General features: G+C 37.8%; 1 protein-coding gene across 2 annotated transcripts in view; it reads left to right on the top strand.

The window, feature by feature from the left end:
• Positions 1-3,279: 3,279 nt before the first annotated feature.
• Positions 3,280-20,303, top strand: part of LOC123876195 — a 36,849-nt gene continuing 19,825 nt past the window's right edge. The window contains exon 1 of one of the 2 annotated variants that reach the window (XM_045922376.1): positions 3,280-3,414. The gene's annotated coding sequence lies outside the window, so the exon portion shown is untranslated. Of the gene's footprint in view, positions 3,415-13,667; positions 13,778-20,303 lie in introns of those variants that run through there. The other variant, XM_045922375.1, reaches the window with a different exon arrangement.

Genomic DNA, 20,303 nt, shown 5'->3' with positions numbered 1-20,303 from the left:
CTGCTACTGTCTATGCAGTAGATGGTAGGTAAAATTGATAAGAAAGCTCAGTCACTCATTCTGAAAGATTGACACACAGTCAGTCAGTCAGTGGGAAAAAGTTCAGGCTGAGATCTAGGTATATTTACTTCGATTTTAGTCAGATTTAGGACAGAGTTAAAACGAGACCAATATACTATTATTATTTATTTATTTAGACAAAACTTTCTCCAACTACTCACACACAATGGTGGAAGGCTACGGCCGTGGCTAGTTACCACCCTACCGGCAAAGCCGTGTAGAAACCGATAAGGGGTATGGGTGTTAACCTTTATTTCCCTTATCTGTGGGTGTAATAAAAACTGCCATACCCCTTTCAAGTTAGCCCGCTACTATCTTACACTGCATCATCACTTACCACCAGATGAGATCGCGGTCAAGGGCTAACTTGTAATGGAATAAAAAAACATTCGCTTCTCGTTCACTATGTTAGTAAACAGACTTTACTTCCTAACCCATAGAAGGTTAACAAAAACCTGGGTAGATGAAGCTTTAGAAAAACCCAATTAAAGTTGAGGAGTAATTGAATTTGTGACTGATTCATGCTGGTAATTGAAGTGAATATAAATAAAATGCATCGATTGCGCTGTAGGTAGTGATAAGCAATAACAATTACTATCAAGGGTCAATGAACTTTTATCAGAGAAAGGTCAACCGCCCAATAGATTTGTGGACTCATCACAAATGGACAAGATCCCATAACAGAGTGTGGGTTTGATTCCCGGTTAGGTATATTTACGAATATTCGATAGAAACTCTTACTCCACTAGCTGATACATCCCGGTTTCGCTCGGGCTCAGAATACATGGCTCGGGTGGAATAGGTAACGAATAGACAAACAAACAGAAGATTTTTTTTTTATTATCTTGTGGCTAATTCTGTTCTACCAATACCTAAACTAAAATGATAGGTCTAAATGTATCGCTATCCCTTTCATAATGCTCTCTGTGGAAAAGAAAAGCACTAGATTTGGACGTGTCATTTTAGATATTTTAGTTTAGAGATTCGCGATTTCGTCCGCGCGGATTTAAGTGAAAATCCCGTGGGAACTCATTCGGGGATAAAAAGTAGCATATGTCATTCTCTAACTCTTTAAGTATATCAATGAAAAAATCAGTTGCAGCGTGATTGACGTACAAACCAACGAAAAAGCACACTTTCGCATTTTTATAGTATGGGTACCTAGAGATACATCCTAATTTGTATGTATTATAAGGGAAATATGGATTTTTAATCGTGAGTGGTATGGTTAATATTCCCCTTTCCCCTCCAGCTAAGCGTAAAGCGATGTTCAAGATGGTTTATTATATTTGGTAGGTATTTCGGCAGAATTCGGCACTGACCGTCACGGTATATGGGCGACGACAATGCCTGTGATTTCACCTAAGCTCATTGTGACTTTGAACAGCTTTGAACTTTTGAAGGATCCGCGATGATATGGACGATATGACATTTGAAATAATTGTATGCTTTTGTATCACACTAATATTATAAAGCCGAAAGTTTCTATGTGTGTGTGTGTGTGTGTGTGTGTGTGTGTGTGTGTGTGTGTGTGTGTGTGTGTGTGTGCGTGTGTGTGTGTGTGTTTGTTACTCCTTCACGCAAAAACTACCAGACGGATTTGGCTGAAATTTGGAATGGAGATAGATAATATCCTGGATTAGCACATAGGCTACTTTTTATCCCGGAAAATCAAAGAGTTTCCACGGGATTTCGAAAAACCTAAATCCACGCGGGCGAAGCCGCGGGCATCGGCTAGTTCTTCATAAACTGCATGTAGCATGCAACAATTTTTAAAAATCGTTGTAGTTGGACGATCTTTGCGGATGGAGCCTGAGTACAGCTCAAACTGCTGGGTTTAGAACAGATGTAATATAGTTTTTACTGAACGGCATAAAAACTTACATATCGTCGCTCTGGAAACTTGAAGATTTGCACGTATCTCGGTTTTCTTTATAACGTAAACCCCCATTATGAAAGGATTTTCAAAAAGCTGGGGCGGGAAGGGAGGGTAGAGTCTAGAACCAAGTAAAATTAGGATCATATAATAAAAGTAGGATTTATTCACTGTAGTGTTACAAGAAAAAGATGTTACAAGTGTAAATTAAAAATTTATAACACCCCCGACAAGTGAAGATTACAGTAACTAGAAAAGAGCTGATTACTTTCAAACGGCTGAACCGATTTTCTTGGATTATAGCTAAGAACACTCTCAATCCAGCCACCTTTCAAACAAAAAAAACTAAATTAAAATCGATTCATTAGTTTAGGAGCTACGATGCCACAGACATATACACAGATACACAGATACACACGTCAAACTTATAACACCCCTCTTTTTGGATCGGGGGTTAAAAAGCAATAAATTTATATGTAGACTTACATCTTATTTTATCTACCGGATGGTAAACGTGTCCTATCTATGAGGTGAGAGATCAGTATAAACAACAATAATTTATTGATATTGTCTTCCGATCAATTTCTATATCAATACACTGTCTCGTCTGTCTAGTGGTTGGTCTAGTCGACTGACGAGGTTCTGGGTGCCTTTCGTCGTGAGTCGAATGCTTTATAACTGTTTATGACCATACAAAGAGTCCTTCTTGCCGTAACATGGAATCACCGTACATGAAAATTTTCCCAATGTCCGCTTCATCCTTCAGGTAAATCTCTTTTTAACCCCCGACCAAAAAAGAGTGGTGTTATAAGTTTGACGTGTGTATCTGTGTATCTGTGTATCTGTCTGTGGCATCGTAGCTCCTAAACTAATGGACCGATTTTAATTTAGTTTTTTTTTTGTTTGAAAGGTGGCTTGATCGAGAGTGTTCTTAGCTATAATTCAAGAAAATTGGTTCAGCCGTTTGAAAGTTATCAGCTCTTTTCTAGTTATTACTGTAACCTTCACTTGTCGGGGGTGTTATAAATTTTTAATTTACACTTGTGTTATTACTAAACTCTTAATCTAAAGCCTTTTATGTAATAAATAAATCGCCTCTATGCCACACATATAAAGCTTAAAATCCAATATCAACAACTGAAAAATACAGCCTTGCGATTTAAGCAAATCGCTTTTATTGCAAAGAAATAAAGTTTAAACTCCAACAACAAATATTATCTTAAAATCGGCACTGAAAATTAAACTGTAATAGCATATTAATTAGAGTGATATTTGCATGTAATGAAAGGAATATACATCAGAGTCAGCTGCTGTGTTCCATACATCTGTCAGTTGAGGCGCGAACGCTGCGCGCGTATGGGCGTATGTCAGATTTTCCCGCCCTTCCGCGTTCGAATTTCGAATTTACGTTCGGAAATTCGTGAAATTCAATTTAATCAGCATATTTTCAGCAAGCAGTGCGTATAACCTTTTTTTTGGTAAGTTATACAACTTTTTTAAGTAAGTGTTTTTATTTAGTATGCGATAACTTGTTTTTTACTTAGACTTTGCAAGCATAGGCTTAGGTTCTTAGAGATTCCGTTGAAACCTATTTTTATACTTTTCTTACTAGGGCTCTACCAATACATAGAACCTATATGTAAATTCTCAAGATTCTTAGACCCAGCAGTTTGTCATAATATGTCAGTAAGTTAGTTTCTCCTGGTGTAATATCGATAGTTGTTACGGTTATACTCATGTATTTACAATTTATATTAACATAGTAACAATTTATACTTATAATGGAAATCATTCAAGATAGTATAAACGTTAAAATAGATACAATATTATTATTGTTCTAGCTATTGTTTGTGTTAAGTAGGTACGTACGTGATTAAATAGTTTGTCGTTAGATAGGTAATTGGTTTCAAAACTACATAGTTGCATGACCAAGGCACACTAAGAATATTAAGCATTAAATACTTACTTATTAGGTACTTCGAGATATCATTATTTTTCAATTCAATTTTCACATTTATGTAGATATTTTCCGAGGTAAATACCTATTTTTAACCCCCCGACCCAAAAAGAGGGGTGTTATAAGTTTGACGTGTGTATCTGTGTATCTGTCTGTGGCATCGTAGCTCCTAAACTATGGAACCGATTTTAATTTAGTTTTTTTTTGTTTGAAAGGTGGCTTGATCGAGAGTGTTCTTAGCTATAATCCAAGAAAATCGGTTCAGCCGTTTAAAAGTTATCAGCTCTTTTCTAGTTACTGTAACCTTCACTTGTCGGGGGTGTAATAAATTTTTAATTTACACTTGTACAATTTTTACTAGGACCATGTTACAACGTAATTACTTCATCATCATCACCAACCCATCGCCGGGCCACTACCAAGCACGGGCCTCCCCATAGAATGAGAAGTCTTTGGTCATAGTCCATTACGTTGACATCTACCTATTACGTTTAACGAGATACAGCCCGCTGACAGACAGACGGACGGATAGACAGACGGTGTCTTAGTAATAGGAAATACGGAACCCTATTCTGTAAAATAAGTAGGTAATGCGAGCATAGAAACACTTTAACTATAAATAGACATACTTTATGGTGTCAAGAGGTTATGGGATACAATCCCATTAGACATGGGGTGTAGGATACGGCCGCCTTGACCCATTCCCTTAATAGGAAGATGATGGGAAAGCCAGCTCGCTATCCACGGTCAAGGGCATGGACATTGTAGGAGTTATTGTATTATTTTTATTATATTACTAGCTGATGCCCGCGACTTCGTTCGCGTGGATGTAAGTTTTTAAAAAATCCCGTGGGAACTCTATGATTTTCCGGGATAACAAGTAGCCTATGTGCTAATCCAGGGTATAATCTATTATCCATTCTAAATTTCAGGCAAATCCGTCCAGTAGTTTTTGTGTGAAGGAGTAACAAACACACACACACACATACACACATACCTACATACCGGCAAAGCCGTGCTGCAAGCGATTTAGCATTTCGGTATGATACCGTGAAGAATCCAAAGGAGTGTGGGTTTATAAAAACTACCATACCCCTTCCAGGTTAGCCCGCTTCCATCATAGACTGCATCATCACTTACCACTAGGTGAGATTGCAGTCAAGGGCTAACTTGTATATGAACAAAAAAATAGTTGTTTTCGTCGGGTCTTTTCACCCGAACCTTTTCCATCATAGGTTTATTATAATGCGAGAAACCGGAAATGTGACATCTGGCAAGGCAGGGTGGGGTCAACAGCCTTGTTCAGCTTAGAGCTTTACTGAGATGCGCTTGCGCAACATAACGCGATGCGTTTTCTTAGTACCGTAATTAAATCTTGTTTGAACGGGGTTCAAAATTTTATATAGTGATGCATGATAATGGTAAATTTGAACAGGTAAGTAAATTAATTTAAAAAAGCTGTGAGATGTCGTGGGACACCCATACAGAAGCAAAGCTGTACTCTTTTGGTTTTATTTTATTGCGATACAAGTTAGCCCTTGACTGCAATCTCACCTGGTGGTAAGTGATGAATGATGGTGTAGTCTAAAATGGAAACGTAACTGACATAGATCAAGGAGACCCCCAACTAGGTGGACAGACGACATCAAACGAGTCGCAGGGAGCCGCTGGATTCAGGCGGCGCAAGACGGCGTGTGGAAGTCCCTACAAGAGCCCTGTGTCCAGCAGTGGACGTCTATCGGTCGCTTATGATGATGATGATGATTAAAAAACCGGCCAAATGCGAGTCGGACTCGCGCACCGAGAGTTCCGTACTCGGGTATTTTTCTGATGCTATGAACTAAAAACTAAGAATAAAAACCCAGCATAAAAGTTGTGACCAGCATGAGCATAAAATGAGCATGACCATAAAACCAGCATGAGTTTTAAGAATGTACTAAGGTTTTTTCATATGATACCCCATTTAGTATTGAAAATTAGAAAAGTAATTATTTGTTCATGAACACGTTTTAATATTTTTTTGTGATGTAACCACAAATTCACGATTTTGAGATTTTTTCCTTTACTTGTGCTATAAGACCTGCCCACCTGCCAATTTTCATGATTCTAGGTCAACGGGAAGTACCCTATAGGTTTTCTTGACAGACACGACTAACGTACAGACATACAGACGGACAGACAACCGAGTGATCCTTAATATATAAGGGTCCGTTTTTCCTTTTGAGGTACGGAACTCTAAAAAGGTGTAAACTTGGGATATTTTCAGTTTTAAATTTCACACATTAAAACAGATTTACACAAAAACAATAGGCTACGGTACGATAACGTTACGGTGTCGTGGCGACACGGGATACGGTATTATGGTAATTCTAAAACAATAAGCGTCAACAATGAATCTCATACAAATCGGTTCAGTGATTCCTTTGTTTACGAATGCACGTTAACTCTCTGTAGTGTATCATTTAACCGGCTTCCTGTAACTCAGGTAACCACTAGCACGAGTTTGCTTTCCTCGAAAACTAGTATAGTTTTTGTAAAATGAAAAATAGCGAGCAAACGAGCAGACGAGTCACTTGATGCTAAGTCATCACCGCCGCCCATGAACATTTGTAATCTAGTGGGAACACGGCCGATGGGAGTTGATTCCACAGTTTTCATGTTTCCCAGCTCTCTCAGAGTTGTTTTCCAGCTCTTCGCAGTAGAATCTTCTTTCCGATCCAATAGTAGAATCTTGATCTCGGTAGATGTTGAATAATTTTGATCTATTTTTCATTTTATTTTCAAATAACCAAAAAGTTATACCTCGCTGAACAACCTTGTTGAGTTCTTTTAATCGTTAAAAAAGAAAATTCTGTACCTGATATTGTACTTTATTTTACAAAGTTTTGGCTGGGGAACCAACTATTGTAAAGAAAATCGCCATCGTGTTTTGTTTTCGAAACTACATAATATTATATTATACTTTTCGACTACAACTATTACTAGGGATAGATGGGTTGTGGGTATAGTAAATCTAAGTTATCTAAACAGGTAAACATTCCCAATGGGCATGAAAAAATGCAAATTGATATACTCGTAAAACCTGGTCAGAAGGAATGGGCGGTGTTGCGGCATCGTTTCCGTGTTTACCGGGTAGTCTCTCCGTCACTAGCTCCATACAAACGTAGTTTGGTTCTCATTTGAATGAAAAATATCGTATAATAATATAAATAAATAATTAAATCTATATGTGTACGTAAATGCCACCTATTATTAGAGAGAAATTTCATAGCATAATAAAAATCCATATAATGTCGTAATCAGGCATATAATCCAAGTTTAATTTTAATCGTCCATTGTGACATGAAGCCTAATCTGTCGATATGTCGTCTTGTTTTGGTTTTCGATTGCATCATTGAAATTTCAATAGCCCATTCTTCGAAAAATTCTTTGTTAGGGTAACCATGCTTCGTTAAAAATTATGTTATTACTAAGTATTTAGGATTTATTAGAATAAGTATTTATTTTTTATTATTTCAAAGAAGACTTTAACAAATAATACTTTAGCTAGGTATACCTACCTGCTTGATTTTAAAGGAAACAGAATGCCAGTAATTATAGTTGTATTCAGAAAATCTCGGAAAATTAATATAAAATAACTTTTATTTGACTATAAAATTATGTTACTTTGTAAGAATTCCCAAAATATTTGTCGAATCCCAATACATGTTTAACCTATTCAAGAATACATTATAGTTATGGCATCATAATAAGATAAGCAATTGAATACAAATAGTTTTGTGTTTAGATCTCTATGAAAATGTGTAGGATTAGACCTACAATGAGCTTTTAAATTTTTATTGGCCATTCAATATAAGTAGTAAGCTTATTCATGTGCGTTTATCAAAGTTAAAACACTTAATTAAAGTTTTTAGAATCATCGAAGTCGGATTTAACCAGTAGACTTTCATAGCTGGACAAAGGTCTCTTAAGGGGCATGAGACGGGTCTGCCCGAAAAATTCAAATTTAATTTGGTTTTTCGCAATTTGTAAACTAATACCACAAAGTAGGCTTATGTCACTTTAATTGCGCCAATGGTAGTATCATCCTCACAGGTTTATATAAAAATCTTTATTTGAAAGGGTCCAGTTTAAGAAATTAGCTCTAGTATCGACTAATTTGTGAGTTATAGTCACTAATAATTAGTCGATACTATAGTTTAAGAAATTAGCTCCAGTATCGACTAATTTGTGAATAATAGTCGATACTAGATCTATTTATTTATTTAAATCCCTTTAGAACTTTTTGATTTTCCTGAATGAAAAGTAGCTTGAGTCACTCCCCATAAAATCCATGGTGCTCCACTGCGGCGTGATTGAAAAACAAACACACTTTCACAATTAACAATATTAGGTATGAGTAGTCATCATCATCATCATGATCAACCCATTTCCGCCCCACTACTGAGTACGGGTCTCCTCTCAGAATGAGAAGGGTTCAGGCCATAGTCTGCCACACTGGCCCAATGCGGATTGGCAGACTTCACACATCTTTGAGAACATGGAGAACTCTTAGGCATGCAGGTTTCCTCACGATGTTTTCCTTCACCGTTAAGGCAAGTGATATTTAATTGCTTAAAACGTACATAACTGAAAAGTTAGTGGTGCGTGCCCGGAATCAAACCCCCGACCTCCGATTAGGAGGCGGACGTTCTAACCACTAGGCTATCACAGCTTATGAGTACAGGTATGAGTAGTGAATAGTGATTTTCTTTCTCTTATAGTGTACAGAAATCGAAAGTGTCCAACGAATGAAATGGACAAAAACGTAACAATGGAATGCGTGAACCCATTTTGAAAACGAGTCAAGCGATTAGTGTACCATTTACGCGTTTTATCATAATGGATACAGGTTTTTTGATATGGAACTAAGTGGTTCGGGTGTCTAATGTCTTCTTGTGCGAGATTTGGCTTAGGCCAAGATGGCCCAAGACAAATGTGTGATTTTATTTGTGGTCGATGACCTATTTACAGGCTGCCTGCTACTAAGTTAGCATTATAGAACCTAATCAATTATGCTCTCTGCGATAAATTTCTTAGTACTGGGCAGTGACTAATCTAGGTTTGCACCTGCGCGCCAGTGTAAGCGACTATGGACGGGTGCAAACCAGCTTTATCGCTGACTCTACTGAGAACTCTTTATTTTTCCAGGATAAAAAGTAGTCTATGTCACTGTTGGTCTTAAAATCACATCGACGTTAACCATGCAAAAAACCACGTCTTAATCCGTCGCTCCGTTGTGGCATGATTGCAAAATAAGTTTCAGTTTTTTAAAAGTCCCATCCATGGTAACTCCTTGATTTTTTGGGATAAAAAGTAGCCTCTATCCGTCTTAGGGATGCAAGCTATCTCTGCACCCGTAAAATTGTAGATCGTTCACACAGGCTGCGTAAGCTTTGCGTAAGCGTAGACGTAGCGCGTACCATTGCGTTGTAATATATGGAACTGTATAAATCATGGCACACCGCTTGCGTAAAGCGTGGACGTATGCGTAACCCGGTGTGTTAGGGGTTTACGCACGTCACTACGCACGTGTCACGTGTACGCAATTCACACCAATTGCGTGCACGTGAACGGATGGGCGTTAAAAGCTAGCAGATAGATAGACAGGCACACAGACAAACTTTATGAATTAGTAAGTGAGCTCGGCTTGAAATTCTGAAAGAGAAAACCTATTGATATAGGTATCAGTCAATCAGTTTCTCCTTTTGAACTGTACATTAACAGGGCTCTCTCCGTCACTCGTTTCCACTCCATACAATCGTAGTTCCAATTTCATTTGAATATTAAGCAACCAAAGTCCATGAAATTTTGCAGACATATTCTAGAAACTAATATCTGTGTCTGTGGTGTTTTAGATTTTTCTAAAAATATGTAGTTTTAAAATTACAGGGGCTCCAAGATTTGTATGAAAATTTTAAGACCGCGTAACTTTGAAACCGAATATTTTAACAGAAATCTGGAAAACCCCAGACATAGAAATTAGTTTCTAGAATATGTCTGCAAAATTTCATGGACTTAGGTTGCTTAATATTCAAATGAAATTGGAACTACGATTGTATGAAACGAGTGACGGAGAGAGCCCTCTTAAATAGTTTACATTACACAAGTAGGTAACGCGTGCAAGTCATACACAAGAATAGGTATTGCAATAATAGGCAAGGTCGCTGCAATGTGCATCTAACCTTGGCGATAAGCAGCGGTTACTGTAAATCGATATTGAGCGATTATTATTACTGATTTGCCTTTGAACAATGACCGATACTATGCTTGAACATGATTATTGCAAAAACAAAAAAAAACCGGCCAAATGCGAGTCAGACTCGCGCACCGAGGGTTCCGTACTCGAGTATCTATTCCGTCATTTTATGCATAAAAATAAATAAAAATCTGTTTTAGAAACAGGTAAAGCAAGAACTTTACCTGGGGGTTTGAAACCCCACTTGGTATAGTTATCTTACTTTATTCAAAAAACTAATTATTTTTTCATGGACACATTTTTTTTTGTGATGCAACCACAATTATCATGAATCTATATATTGCTATAGTAATCGAATGGTCTTTTCGTTTTCGCTTTCATCTGATTTTCCCGTGAAGTGACGTGACGTGACGTAACGTGACGCGAAGTACTTAATGAGTTATATTATACCGTGACGCGTTATTAACATCACTCTCTCTGTATTGTTACGGATTTATCTCACTCACTCGTGTGGACCAGTCAAACTATATCAAAAATTAATCGAATAATATGGCTTTTCGCTTTCTCTTTCATTCGCTTTTCCCGTGACGTGACGTGACGTGTCGTGATGCGAAGTGATGAATCAACACCGTGACGCGGTATTAATATATCGTCACTCTCACTTATATTCTACTGATTTATCTCACTCACTTGTGTGTATCAGCCAAATTGAGAGGTTATTTAAGAGATGATTGAGTATCAGCGGGAGAGCGATCTGCGTAATTTTTTGCATGGCCAATGGCCATATAGTTAAAGTCCTAGAGAAAATCACAGAGTTCCCATGGGATTTTAAAACCTAATTTCAAACATTGTGAAGTATGTACCTACCTACTTTCAGGTACTTTCAGATTTCCTCACGTTTTCGCTTCATCGTAATAGCAAGAAGCAATTAATTATTATAGCTTAACGCACATAGTTAACTCCTAGAAGTAAGAGGAGCGTGCCCGGAATCGAACCCCAAACCTCCCAAAATAGGAGATCAACGTCTAAACCACTAGGCATTAGGCAATCACCGAGACTACAGTATAAACGATGAATATAAATACTATCTGTCAGTTTTCAGGACCTTCCTTATCTGCATTTATAGGCCGGCCTTTGACCCTTACGGCCTCCTTTATCATTTACATTGAATTAAGTTCATTTCGCATTGACTTGCCCATAAATTATACAGCACGCACTATATCATATTAATCATTCATTTAATTAAAGAATGAAGTACCTACTTCAAATAATTACAAGTGTAAATTATAAATTTATAACACCCCCGACAGGTGAAGAATAGATTGAACTAGAAAAGAGCTGATGACTTTTAAACGACTGAACCGGTTTTCTTGGATTATAGCTACGAACACTCTCGATCAAGCCACCTTTCAAACAAAAACAAACTAAATTAAAATCAGTTCATTAGTTTAGGAGCTACAATGCCACAGACAGATACACATATATACACAGATACAAACGTCAAACTTATAACACCCCCCCCCCTTTTTGGGTCGGGGGTTATTATTAGACAAGGTGATGATACTCTGAACAACCTCTTTATTTGAAACTAGATGATGCCCGCGACTTCATCCGTCTTATCTTTGATTTTCCGGGATAAATAGTAGCCTTTGTCCTTCCCCGGGATTAATCTATCTCTGTAGCTTTGGTCATAATCCGGCCGTTAAAGCTAACATGCAGACAGACAAACGTACACTCGCATTAACATTATAAGTAAGTATAGATAGAGTAGCATATAATAGAATAGAATATCTTTTTTTTTCAAATAAACTTTTACAAGTGCTTTTGAATCGTCAAAATAATTTACCACTAGTTCGGAATGCCGTTATATGATAGCCGGACAGATGAATGGAAGTAGTTATGGTTTTGGATTAGTACAGAAAACAGTCCATTGACTAAAAAACCTACCCTAGGTACGTAAAGACGTACCTACCCTAGGTACCTCAATCAACGATGCAGATGCCATTTAATCCAGTATCAATCTATCGATATGACATTCTGAAGAACAAAATCGACCAAGGAAGTCCCCAGGAAGTGGAATCTAAATAAAGGAGGTTACAAAATAAATTATTATCAACAGACAGACACAGATGCGATATTCTGTTGTGTTATGACGACTTGATAAACGGTCATTTACATTAATGACGTAAATGCACTGGACTTCTTGCACTTATTGTGATTTTGAGGATGTCATTATTTACTTACATACTTTTCCTTTTTTTCACGCCTCTGCGTGGATTTAGGTCCTCTATGACTTTGATTCCCTTGTAAAAGAGTATTCTACATTATATGTACGTCGGGACCAGCGTGGCGGACTATGGCCTAAACCTTTCTCATTCTGAGAGGAGACCCGTGCTCAGGAGTTGCTGCGATGGGTTGATAATGATTCGTCTGCTTGAATTTAGATCTTAAAAATCTACGGGACTATCTTTATATTTCTCCGGGAAAAAGATAACTTATGGTGGCTATTAACCCACCAGGTCGCGCGCTGGCCAAGTGCGGATTAGTAGACTCCGCACACGTTTGAAAATACATTGTGGAGAGAAGTACATGCGGACGACATGCGGATTTCTTCATGTTTTTCCTTTGACGTTAAATAAAGTGATATTTAATTGCTTGTAACGCACATAGCATCGATAAGTTAATGGTGCGTACCCGGGATCGAGCCTCCGACCTCCCGAACAGGAAGAAGATGTCGTAACCACTGAGCTATGACGACTTTTTGAAAAGATAGGAAAAGATAGCTGCCTGAAATCGATCCTATGGGAGAGATTGACAATGTAACCTTGAACTAACCTTTACCAATCTCCAATAGTTAACTTTCCCATAGATACTCGGAAAGTGTATGTATGGCCTGTGCATATGGGCCTGGTACGTCCTTCACTGCGCATGCGTTAGGACTATACGCATGCGCAGTTAATTCCTAAGTAAAAATCTCGTTGTAAAACTGATCGCACAGTAAAGTCGTACTATTAAAGGCTGTAACACATTTTTCACTATTGAAAAATTCACACATGAAAATTTACAGTAGATAGTGTTTTCACTATATATCTGATGTAGCATTAAAGAAACACAGGTACCGTGAGCAGTAGGTGCATTTATGCAGTGTGTAAGATGCGGTCGAATTGTGCAGTTAACGTCATTTGCAATAGGTACCTACTGAACTTAAAAATAAGTGAAATTCTTACAGTTCTCGCATTTTGTTTCTAGAGTAAATGCGATGGTAAAGGACTTCGTCCCCTCCTTCTCAAATAGAGTCAATTGATATATTGTTCCTCTCACTCACACAGTTTGGTAAAATTTTCAGTTATTACTGAAAAAGGCGATACGGTCGAACGCACCGGCTCTTGCGGATTTCATCTAATGTGCGAGCTATTTATAATTTTGACAGTTTCCTCGCCTATGCTATTGATCAAAATCTCCCCTCTTTTTCGCACATCTGTCAATCAATATATTGATTTGTCACCCCTCTCGCTCACACGCCGTTACTTTAGTCATGACAGTCGCGTTTTCACGCTGATTCAGCGCGTTTGTTTGTTTACAAGAGTTTGTGATAAAATATTTTATTGTTTATCAAATTGTTGTTTATACTCGGATATTTCTATTGGTGAGTATTTTGTTTATGTTTTTGTATTTATAGGCAAAATATTAGTAAAAGGCAATAATAGAAAAGAATGGAATAGAATAGAGTTTTATAAGTGCTTTTGAATCGTCAAATTATGTACCATTTACATATCTATGCATTTACCAGTGGTTCGGAATGCCGTAATAAAATAATAGCACAAAGTAAGGATGGTATTCATAGGATGATATCTTACGGTGATATTTTAGTACATTTTAATCCCAAGCAATGATTTAAGTTTTTTCATCCATTCCAAAGATTCTTCTATTAACTTTCCATATTTTGTGTTACAATAGGTATTATACCTGATTCTACGTCCACGACATGACTGCAACTGTCTAACTGACTGACTGCGACCTTCTGACCGGCTGACTGCAACTGACGGACCGGCTGACTGCGACTGTCTGACCGACAGACTGCGACTTTTGAACCGGCTGTTGGCTAACTGCAACTGTCTAACCGGCTGACTGCGACTGTCTGACCGACAGACTGCGACTTTTGAACCGGCTGTTGGCTAACTGCAACTGTCTAACCGGCTGACTGCGACTGTCTGACCGACAGACTGCGACTTTTGAAGCGGCTGTTGGCTAACTGCAACTGTCTAACCAGCTGACTGCGAGTTGCGACTGTATAACGGGCTGACTCCGCTTGTCGGACGGACGACTACGACTGTTTGACGGACTGGCTGCGACTATTTGACGGTCTAATTGTGACTGTTGGACTGACTGACTGCACCTGTCGGGCCAACTAACTGCAACTGTTTTATTGGTTGAGTGTCACTGTCTGGCCGTCTGACTGCACTTGTCTAACCAACTGAGTGCGACTACCTCCCGACTGATTGACGAAAAACTGCTACTCTTTGATCGACTCACTGTCTCCACTCATATAATCATACAGGTGGAAAATATAGGTGTTGTAAGTTAAAAGATCTGTACTTATGTCTCTATTAGGTATCCATGTAACTGTTGTGAGCGGATGCGGTTTATTTTAAACGCTTCAAACAAGTTAACTAGTTAAAATAAACATTACAGCGATACCGTGCGTTCTTCCTTAACTAACGGGTCTTAACTCTTAACGTTACATGTTAATCCTGTTTTTCCTGGAATAACGGTGTTATCTTTAGGACTTATAGAGCGTTGGGCGCTCTTTTTCAGGAACATACCTACTGATTTTGGAAAATCTCGTCTATATTATCACACTAATATTATAAAGGCGAAAGTGTGTATGTATGTATGTGTGTTTGTTACTCTTTTATGCAAAAACTAGTGAATAGATTTCGCTGAAATTTTGAATGGATATAGATTTACACATAGGCTACTTTTATTCAAAGGAAAATCAAAGAGTTCCCACGGGATTTTGAAAAATCTAAATCCACGCGGACGAAGTCGCGGGGGTCAGCTAGTAAGTTACCTATAACATAAAGTCTAGAAAAACTCAAACGGGCTATTTTAGACCCAAGGGATACTACTTAGGGGCCATTTCTTAGCTTTTGGCCTCCTTGCATTTGAAGCTTTGAGGTTGTAGAGAGGTCAAAAGCTAACAAATGACCCCTTGAGTCGAAAAATAGCCCGTTCGAGTTTTCTTTCTAGTTACTTTAGGGCTACTACTATTTAGGTAGGGTTTCGTTAGAAGTTCCCAAACTGAAGTAAACTGTGATATCATGTCATATTGACAGTGCGTATAAAGACAGGTGCGTAGACGCGTGCGCGATGTTTATTGGACCGAACACCTGCGGCTTATTTATACTGACTATATTGCCTTCCTACTTTCAGATTATGTACTTACCTTTGTATTTGTAAACTTGGGAACGCGTGGAAATACGCTAAGAAAAAGGTAAATGGGCACTATGGAAACCAATCCCGCGGCGGCTGACACAAGCGAAATTAATAGTTTATATTCAAAAACGGCTCTGATCTACACTGACATAATATGTTGTGGGTCATGGGAATCACAAAACATGTACTTTCCTCGGTTTTGTACCCTGTAATACCTACCTATATAAAAAGGAAAAGTTCTATCTTTTGAAAGGAAACGCTTTTAGAAGGAGAAAACATCAGAAAAATTATTTAAATGTAGATAGGTACAATAGTGATCTTAATATTTTATACAGAACAAATAGGCTTAATTCAATTTCTACGTTCTCTACTTTTGCAGAAATACAATTTATTAACCCCCGACCCAAAAAGAGGGGTGTTATAAGTTTGACGTGTGTATCTGTGTATCTATGTATCTAAGTATCTCTGTATCTGTGTATCTGTCTGTGGCATCGTAGCGCCTAAACGAATGAACCTATTTTAATTTAGTTTTTTTTTGTTTGAAAGAGTGCTTGATCGAGAGTGTTCTTAGCTATAATCCAAAAAAATTGGTTCAGCCGTTTAAAAGTTATCAGCTCTTTTCTAGTTACTACAATATATTATCCCAGTTACCAGAAAGTGCAATTCTATCATAATATGCATATCATCAGGTGAAATCACGGTCAAGCACACACCTTGCTGACATGAATAAAAAAATGAGTTTGTAGGACAATCTGATGAAGTTCTTACAACAGTTAAGTACTAGACAATTACAATAATTAAAACCCTTTTCAACCTGTCTCACCAGTGTCCTTGGCGTCATGGTATCTACACAATGGCTGATAACAATCATGTACTGGCAAATATGCTTACTTTTACTTGTTTTACTTCTCACGGACAAAGTGCGTCGGCCAGTTTTGCGTATCAACCCCCCAATCTTGGACATTTCTTTGGCAACAGACTGGAAAGTATTTTGATTTTGAATCACAAAATATTCGATGAGTATTTTCTTTTTCTTTTCAAATCGTGAATCTCATCTTTTTCAAAGGCGCTTTTTTAACCCCCGACCCAAAAACAGAGGTGTTATAAGTTTGACGTGTGTATCTGTCTGTGACATCGTAGCTCCTAAACGAATGAACCGATTTTAATTTAGTTTTTTTTTTGTTTGAAAGGTGGCTTGATCGAGAGTGTTCTTAGCTATAATCCAAGAAAATCGGTTCAGCCGTTTGAAAGTTATTTACTTTTTAGAGAGTTTTACTCTCTAAAAACTACTTAATTGCGAAAAATATCAAGGGTACAGAAACAACAAAACGTCCCTTTGAAAACATTTTTCCTCCTCTTCACTCACTCAGGCCAGATGGTACTATTTAGAAAGTTTCATGCAAGGTTCATTAATTTTTCATGCAAAGTTTCATTTAAGTTTCAACTCAATACTTCCAAAGCTTTGACCGGAATCTCTGTTCAGAAAAGTTTCCAAAACAATTGAATGTCAATGACACCTTATCACCGTTGAGGTCACCGACTGATTACAGTTTTTAGGATAAAAAGCATCCATCTAGGGAGAGCAAACATTGTGCGCCTCGCGGCTTTGCTCGCCAAACATCCGGGCGACATGGCAACAATGGATAAGAGGTATCATGCCATATACGCTGCTTTTTTTCTTGCCTTGTCAAATAAAGGCAGTTTTTAATTTGTGTTCGTTTTATCTTGTTTTTATTCACCCCCGACCCAAAAAGAGGGGCGTTATAAGTTTGTCGTGTGTATCTGTGTATCTGTCTGTGGCATCGTAGCTCCTAAACGAATGAACCGATTTTAATTTAGTTTTTTTCTTTTGAAAGGTGGCTTGGCTTGATCGAGAGTGTTCTTTGCTATAATTAAAGAAAATTAGTTTAGCCGTTTGAAAGTTATCAGCGCTTTTCCAGTTACTGTAACCTTCACTTGTCGGTGGTGTTATAAATTTTTAATTTACACTTGTAGTAGGTAAGTATATCTTGAGATTGAGAGGGCAGATTAAGCGGAGATAGTCTATTCGTTAAAATTGCGACTCCTATTTACTGGGTCTGGGGTTCGATCCCGAACGCACTTGTACCTTTTTGGAGGTAATGTATGCTTTAATTAAATAAATAAGTATCACCTAATGTAACGATAAAGAAAAACATTGTGATATATTCTGCATGCTTGAAAGTTCTCAATACTGTTGTCAAGGGAGTATGAAGTTTGTCAATCCGCACTTGGTCTGCTTGCTGGAATATAATATGGCCTATTCTAATTCTGAGAAGAGACCTGTGGTTAGTGGTGGGCCGGTGATAGAGTAATGATGATCATATATCTGGAAATAGTCGTATTGTCTTGTTCTGTCAACCTTCCTGGCGCAATAGTGAGCGTTGTCTTATGTAGGAGATCCCGGGTTCGATTTCTGCAGTGGTAATTGTCCTTGATTTAGGAGGCTTCGACCGTGGTTAGGTACTATCTAGGTATAAGGTAAAACGTGTGATTTCGCTTTCTGCCGATTAGGGGTTTGGGTTAAAAGGTCATACCGCTTTCAAGTTAGTTCGCTTCCATCTAAAACTATCATTTACTAACCACTTAATGAGATTGCTAACATGTTATGGAATAAAAATATCAACATCCAATTCCCTTTAGGGCGTTTAAATCTTGAAAAGTCCACGTGAAATTTTTATGAACGCATCGACATAACAGACAACGCAACGGAAGTGTAAGTTCCATAGGGCTCCTTGAAAACCACCCCTCGAAATCCTTACCCCTGGTACCGAAATAGAAACAGGATGTTACTAACACACTCCCATTAAGTACAAAGGAGACCCCATGTATATTCTACACTTTCCTGAAAGTTACGATAAAAATAGAAAATTCTGCTTTACTCTACTTGAAATGTCTACTTACTAAATTATTATAAGAGCAATTTAAGTTCCTTTTTTCGGGCAGTCTTGTCATTAACCCCCGACCCAAAAAGAGGGGTGTTATAAGTTTGACATGCGTATCTTTGTATCTGTGTATCTGTCTGTGGCATCGTAGCTCCTAAACTAATGAACCGGTTTTAATTTAGTTTTTTTTTGTTTGAAAGGTGGCTTGATCGAGAGTGATCTTAGCTATAATCTAAGAAAATCGGTTCAGCCGATTGAAAGTTATCAGCTCTTTTTTAGTTACTTGTAACCCTCCCTTGGGGGTTTATAAATTTTTAATTTACCTTGTAAAAATAGTATTTTACTACCAAAATGAAATTTTCACCCTTGATTTGTCGCGTGTCCATACAAGCTACATACAAACACCAAAACAAAAACGCCCTGCGCGTACGCACTGTAAACGTAATGAAATCCAAACAGAGGGGTGCGTCGGTGTTGAACAGATGTGCATTCGGTAAGAGTCGGTAAGACAATATCGATCTTTGAACTCTGTATTGATTTTGGCATACATTTGGTTTTTGGTTGCTAGGGGAAAAGATTTTCGGGGGTTGGTGCACCCCAAACTATTGAAGGTCTAATAATAATATTGAAGTGGAGTGAGGGTGTTAGGGTAGGTCAGCATACATGTATGCATTTATAAATAAAATCTGTGCTATTAAATTATTATAATACTAGCTAATTTATCCAGGTTTCTCTCGGGTGCAATTTTTGATGATACATTATGGGAGTGATTTGAGCTGTATATTGAATTCAGACTTCATTATGTCAGTTTTCCTTTAATTCGTACCAATGTTCAGAACAGTAAGGGACTCCTAACAAAACGTCGAAGCTTCGACGTCACGGGTAGGCGTCAAATGTTAGTACATTTGACGCAGGTAGCTAAGTATAATATTTTTCTATAATTTCACGTCACCATCACACTAATATTATAAAGGCGAAAGTTTGTGTGTGTGGGAGTGTGTGTGTGTGTGTGTGTGTGTGTGTGTGTGTGTGTGTATGTTTGTTACTCCTTCACGCAAAAACTACTGGACGGATTGGGCTGAAATTTAGAATGGAGATAGATTATATTCTGGATTAGCACATAGGCTACTTTTTATCCCGGAAAATCAAAGAGTTCCCACGGGATTTTTAAAAAACTACATCCACGCGAACAAAGTTGCGGGCATCAGCTAGTAGCCTAATATTTAACATAATCGTTGATTCAGGATCAAACCGAGAGTTCCCTCACTCTATTTCACTCTGTCCGTACTTAAAGTAGCGAAAATGTGTCAATCACAAGTGTAAATTAAAAATTTATAACACCCCCGACAAGTGAAGAATACAGTAACTAAAAAAGAGCTGATAACTTTCGAATGGCTGAACCGATTTTCTTCGATTATAGCTAAGAACAGTCCATCGTGTCTGTCAAGAAAACCTATAGGGTACTTCCCGTTGACCTAGAATCATGAAATTTTGCAGGTACGTAGGTCTTATAGCACAAGTAAATGAATAAATCCGAAAACCGTGAATTTGTGGTTACATCATTAAAAAAAAATTAAAAATGTGTTTAAATATTCAAAGTAAGATAACTAGGGGTATCATATGAAAGAGCTTTCTTTACCTGTACATTCCAAAACAGATTTTTATTTATTTTTATGCATTATGCATCATATTTTTTGATTTATTGTGCAAAATGTCGAAAAAATACCCGAGTACGGAACACTCGGTACGCGAGTCCGACTCGCACTTGGCCGATTTTTGATAAACTAGTCGATCTACCCTGGATGGAATTTACGTTCTGTCATGATTAAGGTT

This window comes from Maniola jurtina, chromosome 21 (genome assembly GCF_905333055.1).
Source record: "Maniola jurtina chromosome 21, ilManJurt1.1, whole genome shotgun sequence".
Classification (NCBI taxonomy): Eukaryota; Metazoa; Arthropoda; class Insecta; order Lepidoptera; family Nymphalidae; genus Maniola; species Maniola jurtina.
The sequence above is the reverse complement of the archived record's forward strand: the minus strand, read 5'-3'. Positions and strand labels throughout refer to the sequence as shown.